Here is a 16,374-nt window from a genome sequence, read left to right on the forward strand (position 1 = left end):
ATATATATATATATATATAAGCTTACTCTACTATTTTAAAGATATTAAAGATACAAAACAACGATGGCAAAGACAAACAGACACAAACACTCTTTTGTTCCCCTGGCAATCAAATCATTAAGTAGGAGCAATCTGATATAAACTTTGTCACATGTAAATTATGAGTGCGTCTGGTGTGAATGTACACTTTGGTTTCTTATAGTTATAATGTTTTTTGTTTGGTGTAATGCACAAATTGTAAGACAAATTTCCATACGGACAATATGGGTTGTTATTACCTCGTATGTCATTGTTTTCAATATGATGCATATAAATTATTGTACAGTACTTGTTACTTCAATATAGTCTCTGATTGAAATATTACACTTTGTTTTGTCGACTAAGTATATATTTTATTCAGCGAATTTAAAATGACCTTTCTGTTCTTAAATATTGTTAAATATTTTTTAATACCCATTTTGTTTCAATATGCAACATTCTTATAAATTAGCGGCCCCCGAAAGGCGAAAAGACGCTATTAGTTTTGTGTGGCATGTCTGTCTGTCTGTCCGTCTGTCCTAGAAGAGAAAATAAAAATCGGACATCATGATGTTTTAGATCATTCAAAAAGTTCTGATGCAACGGCTACTTTTTTACTTTTCTGATAGCGAAAAATCTAATTTTTAAAATCAATTATGCAAGCAGTTTTTTCATAAAAATACACCATTTTTACAACTATTCACTATTTATAGTAACAAAACAAACACTGGAAGCCTTTTAATAAGGGAGATGGCTGTTTACCATAAAAAAAAATTTCACAATTGTATTGCTAAGTTATGTAAGTTCTGTCATACTAAATACTACATTTCCAAAAAAAAAATGCTAACTTTTTTTTAAAGAGAAAAAATCTATTCACTATGCAAATAAGTTGGACATAATTTAAAAAAAGTCGTTTTACATATTATCGCGTGAACTGCCATGGGGCGAAATGTCACTGAACGCAAAACTAAAGGAATGTTTTTTTTTGGTTTTTTTTACGGAGATGTTTTTTTTTCCTTGAGGCTTTGAATAAGAGATTGACCCTTTACAAACAATTAGATACTCATTACAAGACATCAATTAGGACAGGTTGACATCTAACTTCACATTTACTTTCACCTATCCCATGGTCTGCTGGAGCTTTGGGGCACCACACAGGATCTGTCAACCTTCTTTCTCCATTCTTCTCTGTCATTTGCCTTGGATAGAATTTCATTAAGATATTCTTTCTAAAAATATTTAAACCTGCCTTTTTACCTGCCTGGGTGGACCTATTCTGATATAATTTAATACCGATATTCTTCTGAAAATATTGAAAACTACCTTTTTTCCTGCCAGGGTGGACCACTTCGGGGGCCGATTTTGAGTTTGTGTTTCCACACAAACTGTCTGTTATGACACGGCTACTGTGTGTGGTCAACCGTTACACACGGTTAAGTGTTGGGTATCGGAGAGTTAGGGGACTTGCGGAAAGTGACGAGTGTTGTAAACAAGAAGAGAGGAAGTCATCTAGTGCAGGGGTCGGCAACCTTTTGAGTCGGAAGAGCCAAAAATTACGATTTACAAAATTTCACCGTTTTTAAAGAGCCTCAAGATTTTTTTTCTTAATAACAATAAATAGTACTGGCATAAATAAAGTTTTTTGATTAAAAAAACGAATCTATTTTTAATAAGAAAACATCAATTTATCATTATATCAATAGTGTTTTATACAAAAAATTAGATTTTATAATAATAATAATAATAATCTTTATTGTCCGTATGGAAATTTGTCTTACAATTTGTGCATTACACCAAGCAAAAAACATTATAACTATAAGAAACCAAAGTGTACATTCACACCAGACGCACTCATAATTTACATGTGACAAAGTTTATATCAGATTGCTCCTACTTAATGATTTGATTGCCAGGGGAACAAAAGAGTGTTTGTGTCTGTTTGTCTTTGCCATCGTTGTTTTGTATCTTTAATATCTTTAAAATAGTAGAGTAAGCTTATATATATATATTTGTGCATTACACCAAGCAAAAAACATTATAACTATAAGAAACCAAAGTGTACATTCACACCAGACTCACTTATAATTTACATGTGACAAAGTTTATACCAGATTGTCCTTATTTAATGATTTGATTGCCATGGGAACAAAAGAGTGTTTGTGTCTGTTTGTCTTTGCTATCGGTGTCTTGTATCTCTTTTGTGATGGTAAAATCACAAAATCTGACACAAAGGGTGATTCTTTATTTCGAGGATCTTGTTAGCTTTTTTATAGATGTTTGTCTCAAACAACTGCCCAAATGGGGTTTGTTTTTTGCCAATGATTTTGCCAGCAGCATTTAGGATTCTATTAAGTTTATTTTTTATTTTTAATGCTCAGATTGCCATACCAGGCAGTGATATTGAAACTTAAAATATTGCAGATGTGAGCGTGATAAAACATAGCCAAGGCCTTTTCGCTAACATTAAACGAGGACAGTTTTCTTAGTAATCGTAATCTTTGCTGCCCTTTTTTGCTGATATAATCAGTATTTGCAGTAAAATTTAGTTTATTGTCTAGGATAGTACCAAGGTATTTAAAGGTTTGCACAATTTCAATAGTCTCTCCAGCTACAGAAACAATATCATTTTCCTTCTTGTCCCTACGAAAATCAATTATCATTTCTTTGTTGTTTTTTTTTACATTTAATAAAATTACTTATTATTTAAGTATACAACTTAATTAAACAATTAAACATTTACATACAACACTAACTTGTTTTTTTAATAACAAACAATTGAGCTAAAAAATTCAGTGGTAACTATGTCTTTGCATGGTTTTTTAGAAAGTTTGAATAAATTTGTCTTATAGATTGTTTTTAGTTTCAAATACGACTCTAATTTTTCATTTGTTAGTTGGCTTCTTACTTTAATTTTAATTATATTCATGCAAGAGAACGCTTGCTCATACGAATATGCCGATCCGAAGATAGTCAGCCTTCCAAATGCCAACTTTTTCACCTAACTGCAGCAATTTGGAAGACTATTCCATGCGTTAATCTCGCGGCATTTCTTTTAAAGCTGTCCACTTTTGTTGCGTTGCATACATTTCTGGACCTTCAACTCTTTTGATTTTTAACTCTGTAAATTCTCCACTACACAAAGCTTTACTTTTTAAATCGATCATCTGCATGTCTAGAAATCCAGTATCGATTCCGAATGGCTCGATGTTGATTTCGGTACTATTAGTGTTGAGAAGATTTTTTTTATAAATGTCACAATCGTTTTGTTTGATTTGAATTGATCAAATCAATTAGCAAATTCATCTTAAATTTTACTTTATAGCTGTGCTGAAGTAACAATTGTCAGCCATTGCACTGGTTTTATCGCAATATTGATTTACAAATGGAAAATGAAGTAACACGCCGCTCTGAATATCTTCTGCAAAAAGAAAACATTTTGTCTTCAAAACAAACCAATTCTTTTACCAAAACATAGACTGGGTTTCCCTTTCCTTGCAGTTTTAGATTTAGCTCATTTATTTTTTCTTTTCTGTTATATCCAAAATAAAGTAAAATGCTTGCAACCATTTGTCGTTCTCTAATTCAGGGGGATTAATGCCTTTTTAATTTAGGAATGCATTCCATTCATTCAAGCACAAAGCAAAACTTTTTACCACCTTACCTTTGGAAAGCCATAGTACTTTATTGTAAAGAAGGAGGTTGGAATACTGAGTCTCCATTTCGTTAAAAATTCTTCTAACTGGCGGTGGTAGAGTGTTTTTGACAAGATGCTGTTAAATATCTTGATTACCAAATTTATGACCTTAACTATCTCAACCAGAAAGGTTTGGACACAAAGCGCTTCTAGGTGTATTATGCAGTAAAACATAGAAATTTTGAGGTTTATTTTTCGCCAAAGAAACGTTGTTACCTCTTTACGTTTTTCCTGTCATATTTCTGGCTCCATCAGTTGCTATTGAAACGATTTTATTTATATTGATTAAATTGTCTTCAAGATAATTATGCACGACATTAGCTGTATGGGGTCGAGGTTCGCTGAAAAGCGAGTACACGTGGCTGAGAGATAGAATCGAATCAGAGCGATTTTTAAATGTTTTTTTTTATATAAAAAAGATAAAATATTTGCGCTTGGAGCTAAAGAGCCGCAGCTTAACATCTAAAGAGCCGCATGTGGCTCGCGAGCCGCAGATAGCCGACCCCTGATCTAGTGGAGTTGGTTATCTGTAGATAATGTTCGCCTTGTAAATATGTTCTGTTTGAATGCTGCACAATAAAAGGCAGTTTATACTTAAAAGGACTTGTTTCTTCACACTGTCTTTGTAACCTTTTTTTTTTTTTTTATTTGGTTACATGCATAAAATTGATGTAAAGTATTATTCATAAATTTATACATTATAAAACATTTTTAAAAACCATAAAAAGGTTACATACATTTTTATTCATTTAAATAAAATTTTAAAACATTTGGGTTATGAAGATTTTCTATTCTTGATCATTATTGTTCACGTTGTATACTCATGTAATGTATGAGATACTCAATTATAAGTTGATATTAGTAGCGTTGCATTAGTGATACTGTAGTGATGGCTTTGATACTAAGCAAACAATACAAATCACAAGTTCACAACTATAAACTATTTAGTATTTACGTGTAGTCAGAAATCTGAGATCTTGACTCTTATCTTATAATATACAGACGTTACTTCAAAAAAGAAGATGATTACGTCCTACGCGTCATGCATCTAGTCATGCATGTCAACCAAAGACTGAAATTCTGCCAGGCAACCCATTCCATGCTCTAATAACACTATGCAATAAGGAGCATTTGTACAAATTTGTCCTAGCATAAGGAAAGAGGAATGTGCCTTTATCTTTGTGTACTTCTGAGTGTTTTATTAGATTTTGTTTTTGTATTTGAAGATTATGGTTCAGTATATTGCTACTTTACTTTTAAGTCTCCTATCCTCAAGGCTTTCTAAATTTAGTTATTTTATTAAAGGTGTTACTGTTGTCAAATGTGAATATTCGTTTGTTATGAATCTCACTGCTCTATTTTGTGTCTGTTCCAGACTCTTTGTGATAAACATTAAAAAAATTTCTGGTTCACACACTTATTGGTATGTGTTATAAATCATAACTTATAATGAATTATAATCAATGAGCTACCGCGGGTATATCATAATGGATGCAAATGATCATGATCTATACGCAATATTTCGATAGCCTAGACCAGTGATGCCCAAACTACGGCCCGCGGGCCATATCCGGCCCGCGAAGTGGTTCCATCCGGCCCGCCGCAATGTCGGCACTAAATGTAGAAATCTACCTTCCAAACAAAAAAAAAAAGTTGAAAAAATGTATCTTTACCTACGTTTGGGCCCTCACTTTTTCTCTGATGGATTGGTATCATGATCTTTAACATTTGTGTGTTTATGAACATGATAATAAGCCAACTTATTTATTTTATAAAGAAAGTGTGGCTGTTTGATAAAACAACAACATAAAAAAAAGCATTATAAAATTAATATGGTGGCATTCTTGGTTTCAGCCGCGAAATAAATTGTTAAACTATGCTTATATTGGAGGATCTATGGAAATTTATCAAAAAGAAACCACAAAATGAGCCGGTGTTGCTAATATTTAAGTAGAGAGATAATGATGGTATCTACCGCGTAAAAAAATTATAATTGTCAAATAACATTAATTAAGTATTAAATCCATAGGTTTCTACCGAAATAGTTTCAGAACAATTTCATTTCATTTTATAACTTTTCGTTCATGTGGCCCGCGAGACGAGTGTAGGAAATTATAAAGGCCCGCGGGCCGAATTAGGTTGGGCATCACTGGCCTAGACTGCTAGACTGTGTTATATGGTCCAGACGTGGACGCGTTAACATTCTTGTCTTGTGTGTTATAAGAAGTGAAAGTATAGTCTCAATAAGCAAAAGAAAAAAAAAAACAACCAACAAAAAACATTGAAAAGTTTAAATTGTAACGCTACTTGGTGCTTTGTGGTGGAAAATTGAATTGAAAACTTCAATATGAAAATGGCTTAGGAATGGTCCAATTACAGCCATGCCAAGAAAAAGGAATGTGCATTCTTTGTGCGATCGCTATTTCGTTGACAAGCATTAGAAAAATGAGACATTAGAAAATGAGACATTAGAAAAATGAGACATTAGAAAAATGAGACATTAGAAAAATGAGACATTAGAAAATGAGACATTAGAAAATGAAACACTAGAAAATGAGACATCCGAAAATGAGACATTAGAAAAATGAGACATTAGAAAAATGAGACACAAGAAAAATGAGACATTAGAAAAATGAGACATTAGAAAAATGAGACATTAGAAAAATGAGACATTAGAAAAATGAGACATTAGAAAAATGAGACATTAGAAAATGAGACATTAGAAAATGAGACATTAGAAAAATGAAACATTAGAAAATGAGACACTAGAAAAATGAGACATTAGAAAAATGAGACATTAGAAAATGAGACATTAGAAAATGAAACACTAGAAAATGAGACATTAGAAAAATGAGACATTAGAAAATGAGACATTAGAAAATGAGACATTAGAAAATGAGACACAAGAAAATGAGACATTAGAAAATGAGACATTAGAAAACTAAACACTAGAAAATGAGACACTAGAAAAATGAGACATTAGAAAATGAGACACAAGAAAATGAGACATTAGAAAATGAGACATTAGAAAATGAAACACTAGAAAATGAGACATTAGAAAATGAAACACTAGAAAATGAGACATTAGAAAAATGAGACACTAGAAAATGAGACATTAGAAAATGAGACACTAGAAAATGAGACATTAGAAAATGAAACACTAGAAAATGAGACATTAGAAAAATGAGACATTAGAAAATGAGACATTAGAAAATGAGACACTAGAAAATGAGACATTAGAAAAATGAGACACTAGAAAATGAGACATTAGAAAAATGAGACACTAGAAAATGAGACACTAGAAAAATGAGACATTAGAAAATGAGACACAAGAAAATGAGACACAAGAAAAATGAAACATTAGAAAAAAAGACATTAGTAAATAAGACATTAGAAAAATGAGACATCAGAAAATGAGTCATTAGAAAATGATTTATTAGAAAATGCAGCATTAGTCCACTATATTGTTGATTTATGTATTATTTGTATATGCTGATCATCAATGTTTGAAGCAAGTTATTTTGAGTACATTACAATTTCAAATAAAAAAATAATTATAAATTAAACTTATTTACAATTTCATATATATGTGAAAAAATTGGAGTTTAAGAAATTAGATTTATTAAATAATGTTAATAAAAAATAATTATGAGACTACCTAATTATATTTTTTTTTTTTCAAATCCTCCCTTTCTTTATGAAAATGTTATATTTCTGCTCCAATGGATCATTCTTTTAACAATTTTATAAGGACGGGGGCTGAATGTTAGAGCGCTCGGCTTCTAAAGGAGGGCTCTCAGGTTCGGTGAGGACTGGGATATTTCGAGATTTTTAGGTCGTAGCTGAGTCTAGTCAACCCTACAAGGGTGACCCGACAAAATAGCGCGGAATTTCCCGACAAAATAGCGCGGATTTATATACGATGTGTATAAAAGTACCGGGTTATTTGTCATTTAATGTCCTGAGCAGCATTTTTGATGATGTCTTTATCTTTTTCAATATTAATAGATTTAAAGCAGTGGTTCCCAAACTTTTTTGTCTCGTAGACCCCTTGCCATGTTTTCTGGTTTTCGGTAGACCCCCTGCTTAACTTTCACATTTTTGCCAATTCATCATTTTTAAAACTAATTTCTATCTGTAGAAAAAAAAGTTCCCCTCTCAGACCTTGTGGTCTATAGGGCAGATGATGTAAAGGTCATCTGTTTCTGTGGACTACGATTATCGAGGGTATCATGTGGCCAGCACAACGACCAACAGCCTTTACTTTCCCCAAAACTGAATTCAAAACTCTCTTGTCTTGCAACTCAAACATGGGAAAGGTTTTGTGGGTTAACCTGAGGAAAAATAAGGAGCCGACGACCATAATGCAGTTTGCAGCACACACCACTACATTCTGTCAGAACCTGTGACGCTTTGCTGAGCCCAAACTATATATATATAGCAAATAATTACATATGCAGCTTTTAATTTTATAACTTATGCCACCGAAGCAACCTTGAACTGTATTGTTGCTTAAAGAAATTCTTTTAATAATATCAGATGTAGGTTTGTGTAAAACAGTTTATAAAACTACAACGGTTGATAAAAATCAATGTTTTACTTATGGTGTTTTCAGCATTTTGCCATAAATAAGTAAATTTCCCCTTTCAGACATTGTGATGCTGTTATGGTCATCTGTTTCTTTGGCCAACGGTTAACGAGCAGGGTGTCATGTGGGCAGAACAACGACCAAGCGCCTTTACTTTACTAACATAATTTAGGTACCCATTAGAGATGGGTGGACTCAGGGGAGCCCTGAAAATCCTGAAATTCAAAATTCACAGATTCGAACCCAGGACCCCAATTACGGAAGCCAAGCGCTTAACCACTATCACCACACCCTTATTTTGCTATAAGTGAACAGATATTGTAAGACTCATAAACCACCATCTTCTCTACATGATGCTGAATAGAGGTTTTGTGGGTCTATTGTGAACTTTATCTTTGAATGTTCAAAAGTTTTTCAAATCTATATCTTTTTATTAGGGTGATATTGTCGCAGATGATCCTCAAGCGTAATTAGTTTCATATCATCATAAAAAGGCTATCGGTAAACGCTTGGTTGACAAGGAAAGAATGAACAATTTTATAATCAACGCTAGACAGTCTACATTTCTTTTTGTTAAACATTATTTAAATGAAGACAAAATTAAGTTATTTTAATAAGTATTGAAATTAAATACAACAGTTTTTCGTTTGAATAGCAGGATAAATATTTAAATGATTAACTAAGTTACAAATTATATATAGTGTGAAGAATTACATTAATGGGATGTAAAAATTAAAGTCACGACCTGCTTATATGAAATCTATTATCATAGACCCCCTTGGGCATCTCATGGACCCCCAATTTCTTTTTTCACTTTCGTAGACCCCTTGAAAGTCTTCGTAGACCCCTAGGGGTCCATATAGACCACTTTGGGAATCACTGATTTAAAGTATGCCATATTTGCAGAGAACGAGAGTACTTTAAATTTTATATTATTCCCCGTTTTCACCTTTCTTATCTCGCCAAACGTTTGATTAATCTCAGGCAGTGACTTTAATTTTGGTATTTCCTGTCCGTCTTTGTCTATTACCATCACATAGATATTAAATTTAGTTTGTAGCCATCAATGAACCTCCCGTCTGTCCCAAGCACACCCTCCACGAGACAAGAATAGAAACCTGCTGGAGAACGAAGTCAAGCTGCAAGCAAGACAAAGTACCTCCAACTTGACAGATGTCTTGCAACTATGTTGTCAGTGTACGGAACCAAGCCAGTGATGGAATTTCTAGTTGACATTACCTACAATTAAAACTTTGTCAAAGTTTGTGTGTGTGTGTGTATCTTTGCCCGTTTTCAAAGTACACTTTTAAAATGTAACTAAATGATATATTTTGAAACTATTCATTTTAGCTTATATTAAGTGTTATATTAAGTGTATCTGCAAAGTGACTGAAAAATAATTATAACATTAAAATACAAGGTCCCCGAAGTGGTCCACCCAGGCAGGCTTCAATATTTTGAGAAAAAACATCCGAATGAGATTATATCAAAGACAAATGAGAGATAAGAATGGAGAAAGAAGGTTGACAGATCTTGTGTAGTGCCCCAACGGTCCAGCAGATCAACGGATAGGTGCAAGTGAATGCAAAGTTAGATGTGAACCTGGCCTAACTAGTTCCCCTTTCAGACCTTGTGGTCTATAGGGCAGATGATGTAAAGTTCATCTGTTTTTGTGGCCCACTGTTAACGAGGGTGTCATGTAGCCAGCACAACGATCAACCGCCTTTACTTTTCCCCAACTAATGTCAGGTACCCATTAGCGCTGGGTGGACTCAGAGGCGCCCAAAGATTCCGAAGTTGAAATACCCAGTTTTCACCAGGATTCGAATCCGGGACTCCCGGTTCGGAAGCCAAGCGCTTTACCTCTCAGCTACAGCGCCTTCCCTCGCCTAACTCCGGGGTCGGCAACCTGCGGCTCGCGAGCCACATGCGGCTCTTTGGATGTGAAGCTGCGGCTCTTTGTTTCATACGCAAATATTATTTATTTTATTGACACATTTTTTTAAAATAGTTCTCAATCTTTTAAGGAGGATAAGGCGCCGATTCGATCTTTCAGCCACTTGTACTCGCTTTTCACCACACACCTCCCCATTGCACGCATCGTCACTGTTGTCAGTCTGATAGAAGCTCTGGAACGACGCCGTCGTCGGATGTTTCTATGTAGGTTTTAATTCACTTTGACGCAAGACGAATTGGCGTATAGTTAGTTGTTTCAAGTAAATGAGATAGAAGCGAATAATCTTCTCAAAATATAGGCTCTAATCGTATTTTACGATATCTAAATTATTTCTTTCATAATGAAATATATTTTTTCATCGCTACTTTGTCGGTGCTATATTTTTCGCACTATTTTGTCGGTGCTATATTTTTCGCACTATTTTGTCGGTGCTATATTTTTCGCACTATTTTGTCGGTGCTATATTTTTCGCACTATTTTGTCGGTGCTATTATGTCCGCACTATTTTGTCGGGGTACCCTCTGCAAGCTACCTGTGGCCACAGATGATCTTAACATCAGCTGCTACATAGATAGTAATGTCTAAAAGGTGTATCATTGCAATTTATGTTAAAACAAGCTTTACAATACATGATTTTAAAGAATTTTGTTAATGTTACAGTTTCTTGGAAAGTAAAAGGCATTGAAGATTTTTAATGGCATTGTCCCCCTCCTACCCCCTGTCATTCTCTATTAATCCATTCTTTCTTTAATAGTCCATGTTTACGATTTTAATTTAGAACTTTTCGAAACTTCAATATTTCTATAAAAATATTTTTTTTCTATATTCAAAGCAATTATTAATGATAAATATCATTGCATATTCAGGGCCTGCACTCAAAATTTAGCAGTGCCGGGTTCAACTCCTGGCGCAGCCTAATATTGAGTTAATTCACAAACAACAGATTATTAATGAATACAAATCAACCAAGAACATGGATTTTTGTTTAAACACACGTGACCTACAATACAACAAAGAAATCACCCATGCATATAAAGTTAGTCACTTTGAAACAGAACAAGCGAGACAACTAAGCTAGAATGGGATAGATATACAATTAAATAGGTCATAAAAATCACGAAAACTGAAGAGCAGAACATGAACGAATTATAGTTAAAAATAACTAGAAGCACAACAAAAGAAAATGCATGCAATAACGTGACAGTAATAGGGAATCCCAGGTGTTTCTCTACCGTCTGAACCTAGACGTGTAAGGTGTGGAGGGGGGGCGGGCTTTCAAGACAGACTGACTGGCTGTGCTAATGGAGTTGTAAATAGTATAGTTAGACTGTTATTCTGTGGATATTTAACGTGACAATATGTTTAGATCATGAAGATTTATGAACTATATAAAGGCTGGCAGTTTGTTAATAAAATTAGTTGCTATCACTTGCTGAACTCTAAGTTAGGGTTTCGTCATAGGGTCTCTGGTGATGGAAGGAGACACCATGCAGAAATGAAACACAGATACAGAATATTGGAAATATGAAAACAATTGCTGAACACAGACATACAAAAGATGTAGAAAAATATTCTTAGATATAAAAAGCTAGTTTATATCAGAGACTAAATAAAGAAATAGTGAGGTATTTAAAACTGGAAACGCGCAAACACACACCAAAGATGATATAACGAAAAGAATTACACATTTACAGCCATATTTCTAAGTACTTTAATATTTTTTCCCCTTTTGCTATGTCAAACACATTAATAAATAACCACTAATTAATAGTTTTAGTGGTTATTTTATTATTGATTCGTGTTTTGCTAGGGAAAATGACTTATTTTGCAATGCTTCAACTTGATCCGAGATTGCGAAGTGGGAGACGTAACGTGTACAAAGTTTGTACCCGACAGACAGACGGAGTGAGTGATATAAAATTTGCAAAAATTACTTAAAAGCAATTAAGTTATAAAAGATAGCTAAATAATCAGAATTCAAGTTCTCCTTCTATTACCAAAGTAATCAGACTGATAGTTATGACTGTATGTTGAAAATTCTTAGTGAACATAATTCCAACAAAAGAGCAGAACAGAGTCTACATCCGAAATTGGCGCGATGATATATTAACTCGAAGATTTCTTGTGAACATTCAACAGAGTCAACTTTACTACATGATTGTAATAGCTTCCGAGAAGACCTGAGGAGTCACGCATTTACAAATATGGTCATGAATACACACTCTTTAAGTAACAAGATTCAATTAACTACTCTGCCTATACTCTACTTATATTCTATAGAGAAATAGATAGATAGATAGACAGAAAGAAAGAAAAGTAGATAGATAGAAAGACAGACAGACTGACATAGATATAGATGTAGATGTAGATAGATAGATAGTTAGATAGATAGATAGATAGATAGATAGATAGATAGATAGATAGATAGATAGATAGATAGATAGATAGATAGATAGATAGATAATGACATTATTAACTTCATTCGAGCTGACAGATTTGTTTCTAAATATGCCATTATTTACCTGTCTTTAGAAATTGACTGTACTAGTCCCATATTCACATATAAAATTTACAAACAGGACTTCGACCTCATCACACTATTCAATCTTCTAAGTCCACAACTTCATGTCGTACCTTAGGCCTTTTGTGACTAAGAAATAACGCTCTGTTGGTTCCTTTTGTGCCTTGAATGTTCTGTTTGTTATATCAGTGGGAGGGGGAGGGTTAATGTAGTCTATACAACAGAATCCAACCGAAACGCAGGCGTACAGAAAAAGCACAAAAAAGTTCACGTTATGAAACAGAGTGGGCTGAAAAAAGGGACGGAATTCGGTTTTGAGGGAGAATAAAAGCAAAAATGTTGATGCTCCGCAAGCTCTCCTTCTTTTCCTGAAATGTCTTCAATCAAGTTTATGAATAGACGCGTGTACTGGCAAGGCGTGTGTTCTATATCTAGATATATAATTCTCTCCATGACTCAAGAGTTTGGACGAGAAGAAGTAAGAAGAAGTAAAGGAAAGATCACTCTCTTATTTCTGGGGATAGTCACCCCACAAAAAAAAAAAGGTATGGCTGTCTGGTCGTACGGTTTGCGCGCTGGACTGTCGTTTGGATTTATCAAACCCTGCCCGCTCCCATCCCCCTTCGTCATTCAACTCTGAATGAACATCCGAAACATGTAAAACATTTTACAAACAAACATTTTGCAAACAGTAAATAGCAGCGCCGGACTTAACCATTGTGACCAAGAAGTCATGGAAAGAGAACAACTACTATGTATATTCACCCGTCACTAAATAGCAGGGCCGGACTTAATCATTGTGGGGCCCTATGCGAAACGGATTTCGCGGGGCCAAGTTTGGGTAGGGAAGCGGATAATAAGTGAAATTTAAGAGATTGTATTAGAAAATAAATTCGTCTATGCATTTTATTCATTCTTTACTACGTACAGAACTACTTTACGAGCCTTGTGTGTAGTAAAGTCATATAGTATATCATAATAAATCTGCTTCCAAACATAGATCACGCTCAATAGCAAGAATTACCAAATGTTTCAATATATCTTTGAGAATTGTTGACCTCAAGTAATGCTTCATTAGTTTGAGGCGCGACAAGCTTTTTTCACCGGATTACACAATTACAGCTAATGCATAATGCCATTTTTATTTATCACGCGTAGGATTGGCGTTTTCCATATTGAATGACACCCCATAATGACAATTTTTGTCTACATATTCCCGTTTATTTTAAGGACTTTTTCGTATATTTTGCAATTTCGGGAGATTTCAAGTAGCTCCTGGCAAATCTACAGGAGGGCGCGGGAAATCTGTTTAAATTTATAAAATGGTTTAATTCAATAATTTATACACCTTGAATAAGCGCGAGTCCTATGAAAGTGCGGGGTCCACACTGCGGTCGCTTAGGTTGCAGTGGCCTAAGGCCGGCCCTGCAAAATAGCGGTGTATTCTACGCAGCCGGTCGTCTAGTAAATATAAAAATATAATGAAAGGCTGATCAGTAATCGCACATTCAGTTTTAGCATGCACAGACTATTACATTTCGTTTCAAAACATTGGAGATTATTTACATATAAAAGACATAACCAAGTTGTTCTTGTTTCATAATAAAATTGAATATCTTTGGACAAAGTTAAGAAGCTGTTGCTTCTACAATTACATGTTTAATATTAGTCCTAATTTTCTTCATGGATACATACTTTTGAGACCTACAAAAGTTTTGTTGACAAAAGTGAAAATTAACTTATTTCCCTTGAAAAGAAGTCTCTATACCAGTCTGAGTGATTCCTGTTCATGGCGAGAGATGCTTTCCAGAATCTCCCTGATAACCGAGAATCCACGAAATATAAAAACCTAAAAGGGTACATTTATTTAAGTATTTATCCACTATATTAAGGCTTTAACACCCTACCTCTCACCTTCCCCTTATTCTCTACATTAACGATTTAGACAATTGTAAGAATAAACTGTCAATATTGCTTATAGTATTATGATTTTGAAAGACGCAACAACGCTGTATGAGTATGGACTTCCTATGTTTGAGAACCCTCAACTCTTGAGATCACAAGGAAACTAGAACAGACATAAAATTGAGTCGTCAGATTTATAAGAAACGAGTATTCACATTTGATTAGAGTAACTCCTTTAATAAAATCACTTAATTTTTAGACCCTTCAGGATAGAAGACTTAAAAATTAAAGTAGCAAAAATACATAAAACACTGGACCATAATCTACAAATACAGAAACAAAAACTAATAAAATACTCAGAAATACACAACCTTAAAGGCTCATTTCTTATTCCATATGCAAAGACAAATTAATGCAAATTCTCCTTCTTCCCTAGTGCCATTAGAGCAAGAAATGGGTTGCATGAATCAGGCAGGAAAACCAACGATTTGGCTGATTTTAAGTCATGGGTTAACATATATGACTAGATTGAAACAGAGACACGAGTAAGACGTAATTATCGTGTCTTTTAAAATAACGTCTGTATGTTATAAGATTATGATTATATTATATTATTATTATATTAATATTATAAGTTTTATATTTTACTTATGATAAGTAATATTATAAAATTATATTCTGAGTATAAGTGATATAATGAAATAGAAACTGAAATGCTGCCCTAATCAGGACAGAAAACATGGAGGCAACATTCTTATCAGCCTACGAACAGGCGCACCTGTACAACTCTTTACCTGAACTAAAAAAACGACACTGTGATTACGTGGCTTAATTTTAAAATAGCTATATCCGGGTCTTACTGAACAAGACTTACGAGCAGTAGAGATCATCCTGACCTTGCTACTCGGTGGCTGTGATATGAACCGCATAGAGCGTAACCAGACTTAATGAATCAGTGTTTTAAAGTGAATCCCGTTTAAACCCCTGACCCTTCAAAGGATGATTGTTTTCGGCCTTGATATATTTGAATGACCACACATTGGCACCAAAGACCTTTATAGTACTATATTTACTGTTCCTATATACTGTCCATAGAGGCGTTGGCAAGGACATCGCTGTTTGTAGTGCTGTCTCGCCATCGTATTTCCATGATGAAGCACAAGTTTCTTATGGTCCGACAGTTAAGCTGGACAGGTCATGTATCCCGTATGGAGCAAGAACGTATGCCAATAACAGTCTTTTTTTTAGTCAGCTGCAAGGTGGTCAATGTCACTAGGTGCCCCACGGAAACGCTTTAAAGAACAGCTTAGGCTGCACCTTGCTTGAACTGACATAGAAGAGAGCCTTTGGCTGCAGACGGCTTCAGATCGAGACAGCTGGAGATCACTTGCAAAGGTCGTGGGATACACATTTGAGGCCAAAAGAAAATCCATTGCCTAGGCTAGGACAGACGAAACAGTTGAAACAAGACTATTCAAATTTAAAGAATGCACAATCCTACCAGAAATCTTTTTAATTTTATTCTTATTAATAACCTCTAATGAGTTGCAGCTATTCCATGTAAGCACACCTATTGGCTTTGTATTCTTAGTGAAGTAACCTTCTTGTCACTTTTGGCATGTTTTATATTTGGATAAAAAAAGCAACTGATCCACTTTTAATGGTTTCACACCGACCATGCACACTATTGT

The 16,374-nt window shown here is 34.3% G+C and overlaps 1 protein-coding gene across 1 annotated transcript in view; it reads right to left on the reverse strand.

The window, feature by feature from the left end:
* Positions 1-12,958, reverse strand: part of LOC129928699 (uncharacterized) — a 39,963-nt gene extending 27,005 nt beyond the window's left edge. Inside the window, exon 1 of the mRNA XM_056044119.1 lies at positions 12,780-12,958. The gene's annotated coding sequence lies outside the window, so the exon portion shown is untranslated. The remainder of the gene's footprint in view (positions 1-12,779) is intronic.
* Between the last annotated feature and the right edge of the window lie 3,416 nt (positions 12,959-16,374).

This window comes from Biomphalaria glabrata, chromosome 10 (assembly GCF_947242115.1).
Source record: "Biomphalaria glabrata chromosome 10, xgBioGlab47.1, whole genome shotgun sequence".
In the NCBI taxonomy this organism is placed as follows: Eukaryota; Metazoa; Mollusca; class Gastropoda; family Planorbidae; genus Biomphalaria; species Biomphalaria glabrata.